This window comes from Ambystoma mexicanum, chromosome 6q (assembly GCF_040938575.1).
Source record: "Ambystoma mexicanum isolate Mex_15411 chromosome 6q, UKY_AmexF1_1, whole genome shotgun sequence".
Taxonomy (NCBI): domain Eukaryota; kingdom Metazoa; phylum Chordata; class Amphibia; order Caudata; family Ambystomatidae; genus Ambystoma; species Ambystoma mexicanum.
This window is the reverse complement of record NC_090937.1, coordinates 739,013,547-739,035,001: the sequence shown is the minus strand read 5'-3', so window position 1 is coordinate 739,035,001 and position 21,455 is coordinate 739,013,547. Positions and strand designations below refer to the sequence as shown.

Here is a 21,455-nt window from a genome sequence, read left to right as displayed (position 1 = left end):
ACTACATTATTGGGAATAAAACACAAGTTGTGTTCGATTTATCATCCTCAAAGTAATGGCGTAGTGGAAAAGATGAACGGACTGTTAAAGGGCAGGTTGTCAAAACTATGCTTTTCATTGAAAAAGAATTGGATTTACTGTCTGCCCCTTGCGCTATTTGAGCTGAGAAATCAGCCAAGCAAAGACCACCATTTGTCCCCGCACGAGATCGTGACTGGGAGACGATTGTGCACAGCACACTCTCCACTGCGCGAACACTCAGATGCACACAGGAGCGCCGCGATATTGGGAGAAGAGTTCACAGACTATTTGAAGAAATTGACAAGGGCAGCGCGCGCAATATCAAAGCAGCTCTCTCCACCCTTCACGAGAGAGGAGGGAAACATAACAGGGTCTGTCACGGAGCATGAGCAACAGCTACAGCTGATGCCGGGCGAATTGATTTATGTCAGGAGTTTTGTGCGTCGATGGAATGCACCATGGTTCCATGGCCCATACGAGGTAGTGTTCTGCACGCCCACGGCAGTAAAAGTAAGGGGCCTGAAGTACTGGGTACACTTGACAGATGTACGAAAAGCATATAGTAATGTGCAAGAGGAGGTAGATGAGGAGGCACAGACAACAGCAAATGATGCAACTGAGCAGAATGTTTGAAAATGAACTCGTATATGTGTGTTAGTACTGGACCTGAATGGGAAAATGGCTGATAAGTATACTTGCATTCCTTTTAAGATGTTACTGGAAAAAAAAAAAAAAAAAAAACTTTTTTTTCTTTTTATCTTGTAGACTTATATGTAATTAATGAAGTGACCAAATTATGACGTGTTTACACCCTTGTCTGTGAATACCCTTCCCTGCATCCCTACCCGCTTCCATTCCCCGTCAATATATATTGGCACTGATAGTGCCAACAAAATGTTTACATGCATGCACTTAATGCACTTTTATATCTCGAACAGGAACTACCATGGCATCTAACGGGCAGCCTGCAACGGATAGAATTAGTAGAATGAGAGAATTATTAAATGAGAGATGCAGATATTCGTATGAGTGTGGACTATCTGTGTGCATTACGTTGTTTTTTATAATAATGTTTGGCCTGTTTACATATTGGTTTGTAGCGTTCATCTCTATCGAGATGAACGAGGGGGGAGGTATTAACAGCACTACTGGGACCAATGCAACTGCAAGTGTCAATACGAGGGAAGGTGATTTTCTGCTATGGGATGGAACTAAACTTGTATGGGGTTACTATACTACACCATCCAACGCTGTCATTTCAGAAAAAGAAGAGCCGCAGGGTGGAATGCAAAACAACACAGTGTCTCCACCAAAGATATCTAATTATAATGCTCGCAGTTTGAATGATCGAAACCCGTCTGCCATATCGTGGTTGTATGATACCCCCACCAGCCAACCTGCCCCCATATTAAAAAACAACCCGCAAGATAAAGTTAGGGACGAAAAGGAAAAAATGCTAGCAGCACACGATATCTTATATGATGAATGGGCCAAGGGGGGCGGGAATGAGAAAGGGGGGTCTATTTTGTCCCTCGCCCAGGAGGCTGGGAAATACATGAGGAACAAGAACAACAGACGAAAAAGAGACGCAGGGGGAAGAAGGTATGATGAGTACTATGGGTTAGGACTAGATAAAATGGAAGACCCACGACACCCCCACCAGACAAATAAATGGTATGCGGATATGAGTGCTACAGCTAAACAAACAACAAATGAGAGCTGTTATGTCTGCTCCCTCATTCCTCATGCTTCAGGTACACCCAAAGTATTGCTACCCAAAGAGTTTCCAATTATAGATGCCCAATGTCTCCTTCATCTCACGTTATGCAGGATTAAGAACACCTTCCAGGCACATGGAGTTACTTTTAGAATGCTGCAAAACGAGAAAATGTGCTATCCAAGGACGGCAGGGGTGGTATGTCTGGAAGAACCATTTTTTGTAATACAAGGGACACTTTTTTCGGACAACAAGTGGAAGGATGAAGAAGTAATGTGCAAAGCTGAAGCACTGAGAGGTGTGGCACCAGAGAAATTGCAGTGGATAGAAGAAACATGCACACCAGTATGGAAGGAACACATTTCAAAACTAACTTGGGTAACCGCCATTGAAAAACCCTTCAAACTACAGAACGAAATAGACTATGAACTATGTTTCAAAGGAGAGGGGAAAACCCCCATGGGAACAAACAAGAACTGTGACAAGACCCTCACCATCCCAGATCTGAGAAAAGGGACAGCGGCCCTGATGGACACGTACTGGGTATGCGGCAACCAGGCATACCTGCACCTTCCCCCGTCATGGAGTGGCAGCTGCTCAATGGCCACTCTGCACTCAGCCCTAATGGTAATACCAGAAAGCCACATCGATGGGAGCAAAAAGGCACAGGAACGCATACAACAGAGCGCAGCCCAGCCGACTGCAGAGTCACAAATGTATGTCCTGTCTTCCGGGAGCAAGGGAGAGGTGCTGATCCATAACAGACGAGCATCAAACTACATATCAAAGGCATCATCAGAACTGTTGGCTCAGATCCCAGACAGATATCGATTGTTCAGCTCAGCAGAAACATTCTTTGCCTCACTCATCTCAAGTGTCCAAGCAAGGGCAAACGCAAAATGGCTCCACATAACACGTTGGGAATTGATTCAGCTGGATAATGACACTGAAGAAGGGTTCAACGTAATAAAAGTGGAATTAAGGGCTTTACGGCTGATGACAATGCAAAACAGGTATGTCTTGGACCTGTTGATGGCGATGGATGGAGGTGTTTGCCGAAAAATTGGAAGTGCCTGCTGCACTTTCGTACCTTCCGAAGACGCAGAAAACGGCTCCCTGTCCCACGTAATCGAAGCAGTACACAACCTGGGAGAAAAAATGAAAATGGAAGGTGGAGCAGAAGACAGTACATGGTTCGATAACATCTTCTCCTGGGTCCCCTCATGGCTTGGAACAACTGTGAAATTTTTGATGCCAGCTGTGGTGTTCCTCCTTTTAATTTTTTGCCTGTGCCAGGTGGGTCTTCGATGTTGTGCTAACGCAGTACCTAATGGAGCAATGATGATGGTGACAATGGGCAACACCCGTGGGACAATGCAAACTATGCAGGAAGTGCAGGTACAAACTGGAACTGATGATGCACCAAGATATCAACTGGTGCCTAGGTATCATGACAAGGATATCGTAGATAAAGCATGGCACACCACCATTAAGGAGCCCCGTGTATTAGAATGGTACCAGGAGGTGTGGGTAGATTTGGCGGGAGATGGCGGATGTATATACCTGACTTGTACCCCAGATGAATATGCCAGAAGAGGGGAGAGCTTACGGGGGGTGTGCAGAGCATGGATGCCCATAAAAGGCACACCTGCATGGGATGAGGCAGTAATGGACGAAGCAGAATGTAGAAAGTTGGAGGACTTAAAGTATTTGTTACTTAAGTAACGAAAGGGGGGAAATGTAGGGGAGGAGTGGTCCAAAAGACCCTCCTTGCCTGCGTCCCCTCCCCAGGTGAGGGCCATGGCTCATTGGGCGTCCCCTCAGACCACCCGGGCCCAGGTGGTGGAGGGTTCACCTGCTGAAGACATTGCCCACACGTATTGAATTTAGCTAGGCCCAGAAACCATTTTGTCTATCAAAGATGGTGTGAGCTCAGCGCACACTGTAGCGCGGCCCCCACCCTCGGAGAGCTTCAATTATCCCTGTCACCGCAGCACCCTGGCAGATCCGCTGTGAGCCCGTTCCCACGAACAAAACGGACATGAGCTGGCATAAGATACTAACACTGTAACATTTCACCGTCCACAGTGTATCACTGCTCCCAGCATGACCCGGTCAGCGAGGCCAGGGTGATGGGGAGAACTGTAGAATGGTCATCCGATGAAAGCAGAAAAATACCCAAATACGAATGTTAAAAACTACGTGTAATACGTGTATCTTTTCCACAAAACTACTTCTACTAAAGAGACCCGTAAAATTGTGTAATTATTGTAAGAAATGCATGTTTACATGACACCAGCAATGAAGGACCCACACCCCTGCAGAGGTGTGCAAATGATAAAAGCATTCCGGGGGATTATTCTCTATATGTATCATTGAAAACCGTACACCCCGCAGTCCCGTGCCATAACTGAACTAATGCTGCTAGAGTACACAAGAAGATGAATGTAACCATACAGAGGGCTCATGTGAAGGATGTGCGAGAATACACTTGTCATGCGTGTATGTCTAAGCCCCTAGTGTGCCACCACCGTCACGTACGGTGGCGGGTCATTTTCTATGTACTCGACCAACCTCACTACTACCTCACTTACTGCAAATGTATATGCATATAACTAAATACTGTAATTGTTAAAACATAGTGTACGAATAAGGTGCTCAGACTAGATATAATCGAGACACATCCAGCAAAGTTGAAATGTATTCAAACAAATATTATAAAGTGTTTAAATGATTGAGATGTTTTCACCTCTAAAAACCGGCAACACACGAGGAAGATACCTTTGTGAATATGTGCAAGGCCATTCCCCCTCCCACCCTGTGAAGACTGCCAAAACATGAGAGCAGAGGCCCGCGCTGCGCTGCTCCACCTCCCCCAACCAGACTGGAGCCGCTTCAAAGATGTGTAGCCCCCTCTGCAGCACCCAAGGCCACGGCCCGCCACCTGCATAATTTACAGCACAGCAGTAAACCTCTGCCTGAGCATACACTTCCAAAGGCGGCCCCTCGTAAACCCCACAACCCACCGGATCATCTTAGACTTATGGCCCTGTGCAATCAGGACACCCAATACTGTGGCAACACACAGCGGCACATTTATAACCACATCTAACAAGACAGGAAGGCATGTACCGCCCGTCCCATGCCCTGAAGCTTAGCCCCTCAACCTATGGCTCCGGTCAACAGGACACTGGTAACCATGCCCTGACGAATGACCATCAGACCTCTCACAAGGTGCATTCCTCCTGTGTTGCATTAACCTGTAGAATAACCTATTGGAAGATTTACTAAAGAAGATAATATTGCAATGACTGAATGACTGCGGTGTGCATGGCCTAGGGCAAATAAGTCAGGAAAAGACATTCATCTCTGACACTGGCCGCGATGGCACAACAACACCGCCCGGATGAACTCAGCCAACCTGCCAAGCCCAGCCCAACCCACGAGGCTGACCAGTGACGTCCTCCAACCGAAGCCAACCGCATCGCAGCAGCACCTATAGTTAGTCATCGCCACCCAATCCTATCGAACTTGTGCCCCCTATAGTATGTAGGTTCTTATGACGTTTTTTGTAAATATATACGCCTGTCTTTGCTACTGTCAGACAGAGCGCTCTCGGAGTTTGCAGAGTTCTTTGCATGCCCTATTCTGTCTGATAAACTCCCACTTAAGCTCACCCGCACTCTGTCTTGGCTTTATTCCCGACTTGGGAGAGTCCGTCATTGTCTCTCATTGCGGGGAGGATCGTGCTGGTTGGGGACACTTGCCTTCAAGATCCACAAGAAGCTGCTTGTGTTCCATTACAGTTACCTTAAAGCTATCACATATAATAATTAAGCTTTATAGAGGTAGCCCAAGGGCCGCACCAGGAGTTATGGGACATGAATACTGCGTTAAAGGCCCAAGTGCAGCAAAGGCTTCTAGCAAAATCTTTAGGCACCATAGTTCCCAATATGGCCTGGGGATGGGTCTATAAAGCCATTATAACACCTTAAAGAGGTGAAGTGGGGTTAAAAGAATATTCTGCTAAGGAGGAAGGGGCAGGGCTATGATTGAAGCTGGGCTACGTCTCCGAGGTGTGGCCCGGCAAGACGAGTTAATGGTGGTGGGGCATTTGAAGAAGAAGCTAGACTGTGTCTGCTATGTTTGGCCCAGCTCACATTCAGTAAGGGGGAGGGTCCATCCACTCCCCATCTTTATAAGATAAGGAGGTGGTGGGCAGGGGATTCATGGTGCCCCGGTAGCATCAGTCAGGTGCGGCCTGTGCTAGCTTAACAGTGCAGAAGGGAGGCAGAGCTTTCAGGCCGGTGCTCCTGTGATGAGAAGGAGCATCATGCTGAAAGCCTTGCAGCAGGTAGGGCTGTCAGCAAGGCACTCCCATCATCACAGGAGTGTTGCGCTGATAGCCCTGGCACCTTCAGGGCTTTCAGCGCAGCACTCCCTCTCATCACAGGATGAGTAAGCTGAGAGTCATGCCGGAGGTGGGGCTGTCAGCGAAGCACTGCTCCTTATCACCCTTTCATTGGCCATTTTCCAAGCCTGTAATATTTTTAAGTCCTACTGGCTCATATGGCCTGGAAATTGGCCAATGTGGGATTGCCAGGTCACTCGACCTGGTTATATAAATTATAACTACTGTTGTTGCTATTGTTATTATATTTTGAATATTATTGGAATAATATAAACAATAGTTATTCTTACAGCATAACCACAAACTGGATGTTTACTAGGTGCTTGAATTGTATTTTCATTACACAACTCAAAGGTACTTACTCATTTACCTTTCAAGGATGAAAGAGTGAGAACCGATTTTGATGTCACAATTTCATTCAAATTGCAGATTTGTCACCTTATACAAATAGCAAAATATTGTGTGTGTTTGATTTTGAGATGCTGCATATCTGGAGTGACATGGTTCTTTCTCCATTTTTGAGAGCATGAGATTGTTTTGTGTGTATATCTTGGATTTCTGACTCATTGTACAACATTACCAGGAAATGCTGGTTTTCCCCAACAAATACAGCAGTTGCAAGGTAAAGGTATTTTATGCTTGTATTTTGAGGGCATCTGTCTGTTTGGCCTCATTGGCCTCATTGTTTTGTAGCCATAGGCAATGACTGCACCATCAGTTTAATATTCTCAGCGTGACCATCCAGGATTTTTAGCTGCGTACCAAAGAAAGGAATAATTTGATGTTGGACAACGTGCCTGGTCTTAATCATCTTGTTTAATTAGCAGGTCACAAAATCTCCATACCCTTGTAATTGTTTTAACGCTGCATGTGTTTTCAATCTGTCCTTTTGTGTTGTTTAGAAGGCCTTCTTCTTAGCATGTTCCTATCTGCAATTGCTTTGCACTGCTGCTTTGAAGCAGCTGGGAGCTCACATATCGCGACATGAAGTGGTATTGATATTGACTTGCTAATGACCTTGTTTTGAGGTACAGTTACCTTTTTTACTGTAATCAGGAGGCCATCTAGATGTCTGATTTCCTGTAGCTTTCCAAATTACTTTACAGACAAAACCTAAATTGCAAACCTGAAAAAATGGTGTTTAGAAAATATTTTTCCATTTCCCCATGTGCACCGTCTATTGATCCTTTCACTTGATAATTCGGATCATGAAAAGGTGGGTGCCTCACTAACTCTAGAAAAACTTATCTCCATTCTACTATCTGCTTTGGAAAAACTAGATTCCACCCTTGTATACCATGGCTCTAGTCTAAAGGGAGGTGAATGTACATTTATCTGTACATATAGCTAAACACCCATAGCTTATTATAAAATCAATGGATTACCTTACGAATTTTAGGCAACTATCACGAATTTATAGGAGAAATGTACTTAAACCTAAGAAACATCATGTTACCAACAAAAAGTTTAATGCTGAAAATACCACAAGGCAAACATTTAAAGTTACGGATGAGTTAATATCTTCCAAATATTTTCCACAAAATGCACCTTATTTGAAAGCGATAGTTAACTTGCTGTGTGACATAAAATTCAAACTATAAGGCTTTCAACGTTGGGCCTCATTACAACTCAGGCGTTAAGGGTTAACGCCGTCGTTAACCCTTAACGCCTGATTCCGATTTTAACGGCTGCTTTTAGCAGCCGTTAAAATCCATGGCGCTAAACCGCCTTGGTGCTAATTACGCCACCGTAATTTACGGTGGCGTAATTAGCGCCTTCCCCACTCCCATTATGCCCTATGGGGCAAAAATGGGAATGGGGAAGGGTAAAATGGGAAATGGGGATTTACCGCCCCACTCACCTTGGAATGTAGTTTACACCATGGTGGTAAAGTTGGCATACTTACCGCCTGGGTCGTAATGACCCCCAACGTCTTTTTCTATCTATCTAAAATCAAGATGCTTCTTCTCCTTGCTAAATCTAATCACCCAAAAAGAATTGTCCAGCTAACATAATTAAAATAATCTCTTGAGTCTTTTTAAGCCCTATTAAAACTCTTAGCTACCAATCTCTTAGTATGGGATACATGTTTACTATGTTCAAGCATGCATTGGTTGGTCCATTCCTTACTATGAAAGGTGCAGATCCTAAAGATCTTGTCAACTTCTGCCCAATTGTTATTCTCCCTTTTTCAAGTACACTTATTTAAGCTGCTTACATGTGGCAACTCATGAGACATGCTGAGATAGCAAAAATACTAGCTGTTAACCAGGATGGCTTCCATCCTGGTTTCAGGACTGAGTAGGTAGTGGTCTCCATAACTGATGTCCTCCAATGGCTGATTGATTGTGACGGTTTCAGAGTTCAGGGGCTTTTGCATATTTCAGATACTTTTGATACTATTGTCCATGTCGTCTTCCTAGATCACCAGCACTACCCTTTTGTGGTTACTTGGTGTCTTAGCAAGAGTATATCAGACAATAGCAATTCATCATTTTAATCTTCCTCTTAAGAAATATCTCGTGACAATGTCCAGGGGCCATCACATAAACCCCCTTTTTATAATGTATCTCCAACAACTTGAGAGGCTTCTGCACTCCTTTAACATGTGCAGTTAAATGTATGCTGATAATAGGCCATCCTCTTACTTCTGGACAGGATTTTGTCATCGCCTATATATGGGCAGGCTTTACTTACTGCCAGCAATTGGATGGAGAGTAACTACCTGCAATTACTAGCGGCTAAATCCGAGTTTCCTCCCTGTGGACAGTAGTAAAGGGTATTACCTAAATTGATTGTTTACAAACGATCGTATGGTACATCTGGCCGAATTCTTCCAGTAGCATTAGATCATTTGTAAACAATCAATTTGGGTAATCACTACCAAACATTGGGAGCAGGGTTTGCAGGAGTGTCCCCCACGCCCAGTGTTTGGTAGTGATTGCTTTAGGAGATAGCAGGGGTGTCCCCTGCTTATGGAGGTTTGGAGATGGGGGACGGGAAGAAAAAAACAAACAAAGAAAAGCAGCCCCTGCAGCGTTGGATCTGACCCGTGTAGGAGGGACGGATCTGACGCAGAAAGGTTAGAAGATGAGTGGACGGCAAAAAGGTAAGTAGGGGGTCGGTGGGGGTGTATGGGGGTGGTAGGGGGGTTTTAGTTTGGGCAGATTTGGCTGTGGCAAAATTGGCTTTGCAGCCGAATTGACCAGGGCAATTTGGCTGCGAACAATTGTGCCATGGCCAAACCGTATACAGCCGTAGTAAACTAGATGGAGCCATTCCTTTTGGCCTAAAGTTCCCTGCCCCCTCTCCCTCTGTCTTTCATCAAGGTCCATAAACTGTGTCTTACACTTGTGATAGCACCTGAAATTGCCAAAGTTGTTTGGGGTTGCTGTAGTAAATAAAATGTGTGAACTTTAAATAAGTTTAAATCTTCTGGCGTTTAGTCACAACATATTCAGAATGTGTGTGACACCTAGCAATTGGGCAATCGTGCAATTTAATATTGAACTTCTAGAGTCCAAGTCCCAAAATCGTATATAATTTTAATACACAATTAGATCAATGGCTAATGTAAAGAAGAAACGATAATGCATCTCACATAACCCCGACTGCAAAAGTATTGTACTTTTAAAAATAATGTTTTTATTGTGTGTGCAACTGTACAAAATCAACATTAACATGGTCATTATTACTAAGTCCATCATTGTTCGTGATAAAGAAGGTTGAATCATATACAAGATTTACATTTTTGGAAGGCAAAAATCAATGTACATTCCATTGGTGGTCTTGTCATACACATCAACACGTGTTTCAATGGTAACATGTTTCTGGTCAATGTAAAGGACATGCCAGTAGCATCATTTTCAGGGCAATTTTTTTCAAAATTGTGGCAGCTGTAGCATGATGCGGTGATGTACAGACACATTGCCATAATTGCAGCAGTAGCCACAACCGTTGCTAGTAAATAATGCAGGCAGGTGAATAGCAGGCCTGCTTTTAACAGGGCAGGAGCAAAACACATATTTACCATTGGGTTTGTTCACCAAAAGGCCTCATATTTTAGAGAACTTCTCTTCAGCAAGGATCATTACACATGCTTCTAGATTCTACAAAAAGGACAAACAAGCAAACATGTTCTACTGAAGCATGTGTGCCGAAAATGACATTATACAGATTGTGTACATTATCAGTCAAGCTACCTATTGTACTCACTGAAATGTGAATAAATTCGTTTGCAATGCTCGTCTTCACATTGTCTATTGCACAGCCACAAATGGTTACATTCACTGAAAATACCTCTGCATGGGAGGACAATAGTTATGGAACATCTATTCGCAAATAATAGGTTCCAGATCAAAGGGCAAAATTACTTCATTGAAAATATGGAAGTACCATCTGTTTAAAGCTCAGCAAAGTTCCCATGATCCCACCGAAAAAGGTTGGCTGGACACGATGTTGCCACGCCACGACGCACCTGATGTTTTTTCAAAACAAGAATTTACAAGGCAATGCACAGCTCTAAAACAAGAGTACACGTGTATTTTTAAGCAATTCAGCACTATGAAATTGTGCCCAAAGGCACGAAATCGTATGTCATGGGCCCTCATTACGACCCTGGCGGAAATCGAAAAACGATGGCGGAAATGCAATACCGCCATCGAATAGCGCTCGGTGCGACTATGACCCGTCACCGCAAAGTACGAAGCCATTAGCGACACCGTAGTGAACGCCAACGCTAACTGCACCAAGCACGCGCGCGCGCGCCATGCCAAACCGCAAACACCACCATGGTGCAACGGTACGCCAATTCCGACCCTAGCGGACATGTACCTAACGCCATCAGGCATGGCGGAATGTGCCATTCCGCCATGGCGAGAAGTACAGCATCGCGAATCAACCGTAAACGGCCCCACTGAGTGCCTGTACACCGCTCCCTGCCCACAAAGTACAACTCCCGGTAGGTGCAATGAAGTCACAATGCAACCATTGAAATGTACAAAGCACCCATGCATGCCAACGAACAAAAGCAACACAAGAGGGGCCAATGGGAGCTGCAGGTCACAGATGGCACGAATACAGAAGCCATCCCAATGGACATGACCACAGTCCCCCACCAAGAAACGCACGCAAACACAGGCACCTGTGCCCAGCAACATTCCGAAAATCACATCATTCCACCAGTCCACCTGGCTGACCGGCATCTGTTACACAAAACCCAATCCCCCGCCCCTGAGCATGACAACATTCAAACTGTCATATAGGCAGCCCCCATCCCTGACCTCACGGGCTTAGTAGGCAAACGCGCCCAGTACAGTACCACGCAACTAAACCCCGAAGCTGGAACCCAATGCAGATCTCCTCACAATACATCGCCCCCCAAATAGGCATATGCCACATCACTTGCAAAGAAAAACGCTACACGGGCCAAATCAGAATAGCAATTTATGCACATCAAAGACACCAAGCCCATACAGCCATCAGGCCATGAACTCCAAAACACTAATCACCATTGTGGGCTGCATCCGCAAGAAATGACCAGCCACTACTTGTGTGTCGCCCTGTACCCCCATGGTACACAGAGCCACATTCACGTACGAAAAGGCAACATGGAAGCGCACAGAACCGCAGGGCTGTCCCAATGGGGAGGCACTAGTCCAGCTGAAAGGCCGAAATGTTGCTCCGAGACACCAGTACTGCGTAAGGGCATGTGGGCCATTGGCGATCGTCCCATAAGATCGTAATGCTGCTCCACCGATTAACACAAAGCAGCAGGTGTCGGGAGTAAAATCCATCTGCAGGAGTGGCATACAGATGGCAGTGGCAAAAGGGGAGGAGATACCTGTCAACCAAAAGAAAAGAAAAAGAACAGAATGGCCATCAGAACTACATTCGAACAACTCACTTCAATGATCACACGAAATCCACAGCCATATGCATGCTAGCCCACTCAAAAGGATCATCACCACCCCAAAACCACTTGCGACTCATAACCATCTATATCGAGGTGCAAACACCATCACAAACGAGTGTACCTGTGCATGCGTCTGTCAAAACAGAATCCATCAGATGGGAATGTCAACGTGCATGGACACAAGTGTCTGAGGGCGCCTCGAGACAGGGAGGGCTCAACAAGGCCAGATAGACGATGGTCCCACTATGGCAGGCCTGCATCACATAGCGTAGGGGAGGCGGATAGATCCCAAGAAGCCCTGTACATGGCAAACTCTGTATCAAATCACCTGCCCATGCATCCATTCATCATTCCCTCATCCCGGGATCAAAACGCCTGAATAATTACTCACATGACATTAGAAACATCCATTGAGTCTGTGCGTTATGCAGCCTGCAAAATCCACAGTGCCCCAGCCCGTAATTCCAGTGTTGTGAAGTAACATGTATTTGGGAACGGCCGGCCTCATCGCCCACGTAGCTAATGCGCATCCCAAACTATTCATATCAATCATTGCTCCCTCGCCATGGGCCCTGTCTCAAGGACATTGAACAATAGAACGTTATATTTGCAGTCAGACCTGTGGGCATCTCCTCGCCGCCAGCTGATAACCGAAAGCGCCGCCCTTCGAATTCCTCATTTGCAACATCACGTCGAAAAGGCATCTGTGGCCGTTTGAAATCACTAATTATTCCATCGAGTGCGGCTGTGTGTGAAAATGGCAACTGCCTTCACCCACGAATGGGACGCCCCGCCCGTCGTTGCAACTCGGTACAGTGATGCATGAGGGCCCACCGTTACTCGAGTACTACGTTCCACTGACCCTTCACAAGTCTGTTCGCGACTGCACAGATAGAATGGGAAACAATGGGACCATAGCCGAATGAACATAACAACCAATCCAACACGCCCATCGGGTACAAATACATGATAGCAATAGCAAGATACCATTCCCCGAATTGCAGCGTTGTGCGCGTGACGTGCTCGGCCAAAGGGGAGAGCAGTTTGCACAGGTGGAATGAATCACCACAGGTGGAGGCCATACAGCCTGAAAACACATGAATTGCACAGCCAGTCTCCTCCCACAACCACACCGAAATGCTACCGGCAGGACTCGCGATGTTGGCCCTGGGGGACCTGATAGCACTGCAAGTGCTCCAACTCCAAGAGGAAGACGAACACCAACTACAACCGGCCGCACGGAGGAGACGCAGGAGGAGGAGGAGGGCAAGGCAGGGCCAGCAAGGCCCACCAGCACAGCCACTACCACCACGCAGGCAGCCCGCAATCCCACGCCTCCGAGCACATCCGTTCAACCTCACTGATGAGCAGATCCACACCCTCTACCGTTTGGACCGGGACACCATAGCCGCCATTGTGGACATGACACAGGCTGACCTTGTCAGCATGGTAGATAGCCCAACCGCCATCCCACCCCTACTGAAGGTGGTGTCTGTACTCCACTTCCTGGCCACAGGCACCTACCAGCACACAGTCGGACAGTTGCATGGCATTTCTCAGCCACTGTTCTCACGGACACTATTGCAAGTGCTCGATGCCCTCCTGCAGCACGCAGACGACTACATCTCCCTACCACGCTCGGAGCAGGAAATTACAAACACGAAAGTGGGATTCCATGCACTTGGCGGCATACCGGGTTGCATTGGTGCCATCGACTGCACCCATGTGGAATTGGTCGTCCCACATGCCATGGAGGCCCAGTACCGCAACCGAAAACAATTTCATTCCCTGAATGTACAAATGGTGTGTGACTCCAACAGGATCATTACACATTGTTGTGCCCGATTCCCTGGATCAACCCATGATTCTATGGTCTTGAGGAACTCTACAATACCACGCTACATGGAGCGACACGCAGGGAACAGATCCTGGCTACTCGGTGAGTCTCATTACATGCATGATGATGTGGGGTATGTGAATTGGCAATGACCTGGCAGGAAGGGGGGGGGGGTGTGCGTACGTATCAATGGCATTCCACATCATACGTTTCTCGTCCACATACAGGTGATGCTGGATATCCACTGAAGAGATGGCTCCTCACACCAGTCCGGAACCCACGGGACCAGCATGAGGAGGACTACAACCATGCCCACTCACGTACCCGTGTAGTCATAGAACAGGCATTCGGCCTACTGAAGGGCCGTTTCCGCTGCCTCAGCAGGTCTGGCGGGGCACTCCTGTACCGCCATGAGAAGGTTGCAAAGATGGTGATGGCATGTGTCATGCTCCACAACATGTGCGTACGTAGAAATGTGCCCATGCCCCCTGACGCAGAACTGCAAGCACCTGATGATGGTCATGATGAGGGTGGGGATGTGGCAGCACCTCATGGAGTCTGCGAGGCACCGGAGGCCCGTGACATTCGTCAGCATCTCATTGATGTATGCTTCTAGCACTCACGCCTGGTGACTGATACATGGACACGGGACTCGTGGCACTGCGTGTGTCTGGGACATGCACAATATGGACTGTACGCCTATGATGGCCTAGTACACAAAGATCAATGTCCACACATCTCATTGGTTGATCGTGCACTTTTTATGGCATATGTGATGTCATGTTGAACACCCTATCGACCCGCCACCCAAGTGAGCCCAACACACCCCCTCCACCCCCCTACCTCCCCCCCGAACACCAGTGTCCAAAGATGCTCATTGTCAGTGGGCTGTCGCTATTGCAAGCCCCCTCTGCGGGTATCAGGGGCACCCCTGCCTGTGGAGCGCAGGTTCCTTCCAGATCTACGTTGGGGGCTGCCCTGGACGGAGCTTGCAACGGATGATGTGTCTGCCTGCTCACGTCCATGCATGTCCCTAAGGGTTTGCGAGAGCTCAGTGAGCACACGGCGCACTGCGGCAAGTTCGGCACATACGTCCTTGGCCGTCGCATGCAGTTCCCCCCTGAGGCTCTCGGTGCTTCTCTCCATTTGGACTCTCAGGCTCTCGGTGCTACTCTCGATTTGTGCCCTAAGTGTCTCAGTTGATGTTTCTATGTCTGCCTTAGTGCCCCCACATTCATCAGCATGGTCCTTGAGGAGCGTGGCCAGTTGCTGCTGTTGTTCGATCAACTGGTCGAGGGACTGTTGCCTCTGCTGGGCCAAGGCCATTTGCGGGGGTGTCACAGAGGGGCTGTTGTCCTCATGTTGCATTGCCACAGGGCTTGTGGGGGATGGCCAGTCGTCGTCTTGTGGGTGCCCCTGCGTGGTATCCTCATGTTGTACGGGATGGGACAGACAGGGGGATTGGGACAGGTCATGGATGGATCTGACTTCGGCATCCCCGTTTTCTGTGTCGGAGCATGCTGCCATCAATGGGGTGTCACCTATGGTGCTGCTGCCACCGGAGGCAGTGCCTTCTGTGGCATCCATTGGGGGGACCTGTGGTGGTGGTGTTGTGGGCATGCTGGCTGCTGGGGTGCCTGTTCATGTTCCCTCCTCTGTGCTGCCACCTGATTTGTGCTGCTGCCGTGTCTTGATGCGTGCAGCTGAGGTGGAGGGTCTCTGGCCGTTGGTCTTGGCCCTCTTTGCAGGTGTGCTGGTAGGGGTGTCCTGTAGCTCGTCGTTTGGATCGGACCCTGTGGTGGAGTAGAGGAGGGCGAGGGTTATTGGTGGGTCTGTGGGAATTGGAATTGCATTGTGTCACATGCATTGGGGTGGTACCTGAGGGTGATTTGGGCCGGGCCCTTGGAGGTGCTTTGATTTGTGTGTGGAGTGAGGGTGCAGTTGTTTGGCAGCCTGCAGTTAGGGTGTGCCTGCTGCACGTGTAGTGCGTGTATTAGGGGTTTTTAATTATTTATGTATTTATTGTGGGTTTTAACGTGCGCTATCAGGCCGATGTGTGTGGACGTTCTCCTGGACATGTGTTTCTGTTGCACTATGTGGACGCATGGTACTTCACATGGATGGACTGTGTGGATTTGGCATTGTTTTTCCTGGCCCACCTACCTGTATCTTCGGATGTCTGCACTCCTTTCTCCATCCCTCCGACTCCCTCTATGCTCTCCATTCCGATGGTGGAGGCACAGATTTCTTCCCAGGGGGTCAACTTGATGGGTGATTCAGGACCTCCCCCGGTGGCTGTGGCAATGTTGCGGTTGGCAGAGAGTATGCTGCGGACGCGTATCCGCAGGTCGTCCCATCGCTTGCGGCATTGCTGTGGGGTGCGGGGTGCGGTCCCCACCGCACTTACCCGCTGTGCCACCAGAGCCCATATGGCCTTCTTGTTTGCAAGTGCCGTCCTGGTCATTTGCGTGCAGAAGACGACGGCAGCATTCTCCTGGAGGGTCTCTGTTAGCACGGTGAGTTCCTCACGGGAGAAGTGGACCTGCCGCTTGCGGTCGCACGCTTTCTTCGCTGCTTTTCCCATTATTCTTGGTTTCGCTAGGGTGGTTGACGGGTTGGGGTGTGTTTCAGGGTAGTGATTTTAGTGGTTGTGTGGTTTTAGTGTATTTATAGGTGTACGCCGGGATGTTTCCCGTTCCGGGCCCATGTTTTAACTTCCGTTTCCGTATATTTCCGGCCACCGTACTTTCCGGTAGGCGCACACTGCGGTGACCGCTAAGAGGGGTGGCGGTATTGCACCTGGGGCGCCGTACGGCGGCGGTGTGGGCCGTTTTGGGGTCATTTCCGCCATCGCGGACTTTGCACTTCCGCCATGCCGTGGTGCTCGTGCCCGATGGGTCGGAATGGGCCGCACTTTGCTCCTTCGTGCAATGGCGGAAACGCTATTTACGCTGTGGCGCTCCGGTCAGTCGCTTTCCGCCAGGGTCGTAATGAGGGCCATTGACTTAACAAGTTCTTGTTTTGTCTTTGCATTACCCATTGAACTAATTGTGCGTTATTATTCACAATTTTGGGACTTGGACTCTATAATTTGAATGTTTAGTCACCAAAAGTAGCCAGCTAACGACTTTGTTTCATTACGTTTGGATTTTGGTATCTCCAACTATTTAGGACTTCCAAAACCTTTTTTCCAACGGCAAAGAATCTAAAATGCTTTTGCTCACAACAGTAGAGCTCATGGCCCCTCAGCTTCGAGAGGACTTTTTGGCTACCAAATTCAATGTAAGGCTGTATGTCTGCACCATGTTTCTTGTAATAATTGTGGACCAAATGTTTCAATTAAGAAATTAAAAAAAATATGTTCCCAAGTATGCACTCCATTCTGGAAATGTAACTCTTTTTACCCCTCCAAAACACGTCTGAGGTAGATAATTCTCAGCTCAAGTGGTGACAGTTTGGAACCCTTTGCCTGTTGGCCTTAGAAAGATTGGTGTCCATAAGGTGTTCAGGAAACACCTTAAAACGTACCCTTTTCCTGACTAGGGCATACTCCACAGACCTTTAAACTCCAAGGCTATGGGTCGCCATGGATTCCTTTGTAAGCGTGTATAATACATTGATGCCTCTATGGGTGTAAGCCTGCACTTAACAAACAAACTAAACTAAACTCTCACTGTAACCTGCTGTTCAGATTCCTCCCATCCACAATCACCTCACCATCCACTAGTCTGGGAACTGCACAGGTAAGATTGGTGCTGCAGCCGTTGCAGTGGGGGTGTCCTCTGCATAAACAATTTCCTAATTCGTGTTTATTTTTTGGCCAGGTTACATGTTGGAAGGGTGCCACCTTGTGAGTCCTCTGGTGTTTTTCTTGAGACGGGTGTGCAGGACCTTTTCTCCTTTTCACAGGTCTTCCTTTCTAACGATGTATGTGCAACACTATGTTCTATGTGCGCATCTTTTGTGTTGTCTATGTCAGCATCTGCAAGAGGAAATATATGATCTCATTAAGTATGCCAAAGCAAGCTGCATAAATCTAGCACCTTCAATGAATCACACTTGGTGATATGCTTTACAACAACAACTGCACATCACTTCACATACCTAGGATACAAAACCAATAATCGGCACACCCGCTCCCTCCTTCCCTGTAGCTCTCTGGCCGGCCTCTCTTGGCCCTCTTCTGGCTCCCACCTGCAAGGCAAATAACCTTGGGGTCATCTTCGACTCCACCCTCTCCTTCTCTCCTCACATCTCGGACGTCTCTAAGAAGTCACACTACCAGCTGCACCTCCTCAGAGGTATTCTTCCTTTCCTCACCTTCCCCCAGAAGCTCACTGTCTCCAGAGCTCTGGTCCTCTCTAGGTTGGACTATTGTAACAGCCTCTTTCGAAATCTGCCTGCTTCTACTCTCTGCCCTCTGCAACTTATCCAGAACAGGACTGCAAGACTTGTCCTTGGCCTCAAGCCCAGGGATTGTATCTCTCCAGGACTGAAATCTCTGCACTGGCTCCCAGTGGCTGCGAGGATTAAGTTTAAAACCCTCTGCATCGTTCACAAGGCCTTCTGGGGCCTGGGGCCTCAATACCTTCAACTCTCTCTTCCTAAATATCTTCCCTCTAGTTCTTTGCTCATCCGCCTCCAACTCCCTCAGGGTCAGTCGCTTCTCTAAGCAACGAGTTGGTGGTAGATCTCTTTCTTCAGCTAGTGCCTCCCTCTGGAACAGCCTCCCTGCCTCCCTTAAACCTGGGGAGAATCATCTCTGGTTCCAGAAACACCTCAAAACCTTTCTCTTTACTTCTGCTTTTTCTCCTCCTCTCTTCTGCTGACCTCCTGGCTTTAACCTGAACTGCACTGGCTACCTGGACACCCTCTGATCTCGGGCCCAGTTCCTTCACCTGCCAGCGTCACACACCTGCACTGCCCACCTGGCACCCCCCTGTACTTGGGGACTGTTTCTGTATCCCTACTGTCCCCCTACCAGCTCTTGACATCTGATGCCCGCACTTACCCTGCACTTGCCTCTTGCTGGCCGTTTACTTACTTATTGTTATCTTCCCATGTACAGCACTGTCCCTTCCCCCTTCCCACACACTAGTGTGATCTGAATGGCACCTGGCCTAGTAGGATCGTTGTCCGTCCTCCCTCTGTTCCCCCCCCTTGCCTCGTTGTGCCTCGTAACACTTGTTTATAGGCCCGTTATAAATGCCATATCATATCATATAAATGTGAACAAATGCAGCACGGCTCCCTTCATCCATGACTGCAAGGATCTTCTTCTGAACTGGGGTGTGATAGGGAGCTCAGTGTAGTCCACCTTCAGTATCTCATGAATGTTCCCTGGCTTACAGGTATTTTGTCTGCATGCAACTTCACAAGTCATGCCAAGATTTCTTTAGTTCCTCTATACTCTTCATTGTGATGTATATGGCATTGACCTTCAGTCATATAAGTGCCTTATAGTGCTTTTCGTCTGCAAAGAGGTCCTGTGTGCGCTGAATCTTAAGAGCACCACCCTGTGGTAGATTAACTCATTCAGCAGTATTTTTAACTCCCTATTTCCAAGCATTGCTTTTCTCTTTATGTCCTCCATGCTTTTGTCTGGTCGTGCACTGAAAACTGCCATATGCCACTGTTTTTGCTGTTTTTTACTGTGCACTTTTTTCTATTTTACCGAGCAAACCATGACCTTCTAAAACCTGTCTGATCTTCCTATCCGGCTCGTGCAGTCCCTGGGGTTGCATGAACTCTGCATGGTCGACTCTCCTGGTAATGGCCCTGCACTTCCTGGGTACATTTTGTGTCACACTGGTGTAACACTGTTTTTGCTGTTTTTTACTGTGCACTTTTTTCTATTTTACCGAGCAAACCATGACCTTCTAAAACCTGTCTGATCTTCCTATGCGGCTCGTGCAGTCCCTGAGGTTGCATGAACTCTGCATGGTCGACTCTCCTGGGAATGGCCCGGCACTTCCAGGGTACATTTTGTGTCACACTGGTGTAACACTGGCCCATTTCGATGCTCAAGGATCCTGTGAAAACTACAAATAGACAGTTGTGAGTGCACTTTGGTCAGGAACCTAAACTATCACTGGACATTTCCCAAAACTGGTAACACAGCCTTGAGTTTGTGCTGAGCCAATGTCACCCTTCGAAATCAAGTGCCCACTGCATGGCATATACATACACAGTGATTTTCATTGCTCTTTCATTGTTCAACTTCACATAGAGCCAACATCAAATGTGTACCCTGGTTGAACTCAACCAACATTCAAATGTGTTACCTGTAGGCCTCTGTTTATGGGCATCAAACTGTTGTTCTGGTTGGGCCCACATATCGACCTTATGGCACTGAAATATCTTACTGAGAAGAAATTGAAAGTGTTGAGCAATTAGATTTAATTGTTTAGTCGACTGTATTGGAAAGTGTTTAGACAATAATCTTGTGAGGTGGACCTGCCAGCTTTTAAAGGCCCTCTAGTCTGGCAAATGGCCTTAGCCAAATAATAATATGGTCTATTCCTGAGGTATTTATTGCTGTTAACATTGTGGAACAACATCAGGGATGCAACGTTCTTCTGGCAGAAAATGGTGGGAAAGCAGGGAGCATTGAGATGCATAGCAGGCGCTTGTCTGCTAGCTCGAAATATGCCTTTATTCTGTGGGATGGACCCCATGTTCTGAGCATCCCAGTTAGTCCCTCCAGACACCTGAAGGTGTCTCACCCGCTATTCCCCGGTGATCTGTCATCCCGGTGGACAAGACACAGCCATCGCTTTTGGATCCAGTTCCTAGGGTGGACCAGTGCAGGAGGATCACCTGGATGAGGGGTCTTTGGGGAGTGCAAGTGGTACACCGGATGGTGAGATGCGGTATCCCTTTCCCTGTAACACCTTTACCCTATCCTGCCAAGTATGATACATATGAACTCAACCCTCCCCCCTTTCGCAACACGAACATTTCCACACGGACAGCTCACTACAAGAGAAAACGAAACGAACTAACACCCGAACCGTATACTTGACATTTCCAAATATAATGGTCAGGCAGGATCAGGCAATTACTGCTGATCATTACACACACACCTAACTTCCATTACACTTCCCCACACAGATAAATGGTGGAGCACGAACGCACACTCTGAGCAAGGCAAAGCACACGAGGAAGCAGCAGTTGCAAGATGGCAGTTTAATACAAGGTGAAAGACGGCAAACCCGAAGAGGATTGCCTTGACCTTTTGAAGGAAAGACAATTACTTTCATGAACCTTCGATACCGCGCTTTTGCTACACCAATAAAAACCTCTGGTCCCTACCAGAAACGTCTCATCGGGCTCTTGCCCTGTACAAGCCACTATGAACTCACCCATATTCAAATGGTCCATTCCAAAAATAAAAACACTCTATCCCTAGTTTACTAAACAAAGTCATCCTGCATTGTGTTTCGGAGGTACCTGGGGCTCTCCTGCATCGATAGTGAAGGTGGGGAGAATCGTTTGCCACCGTGGTACTGTCATTAGCTCCCATAGCAAAGCCACACCAGTGAAGTCAGAACAA

The 21,455-nt window shown here is 47.5% G+C and overlaps 1 protein-coding gene and 1 long non-coding RNA gene across 3 annotated transcripts in view; one reads left to right on the top strand and one right to left on the bottom strand.

The window, feature by feature from the left end:
- IQCM (IQ motif containing M) overlaps positions 1-21,455 on the top strand; it is a 1,823,621-nt gene that overhangs the window by 1,673,363 nt on the left and 128,803 nt on the right. The gene's annotated exons all lie outside the window — the stretch shown is intronic.
- LOC138515549 (uncharacterized) overlaps positions 17,733-21,455 on the bottom strand; it is a 50,539-nt gene continuing 46,816 nt past the window's right edge. Inside the window, exon 3 of the long non-coding RNA XR_011282067.1 lies at positions 17,733-17,882. This is a non-coding gene — a long non-coding RNA (uncharacterized lncRNA). The remainder of the gene's footprint in view (positions 17,883-21,455) is intronic.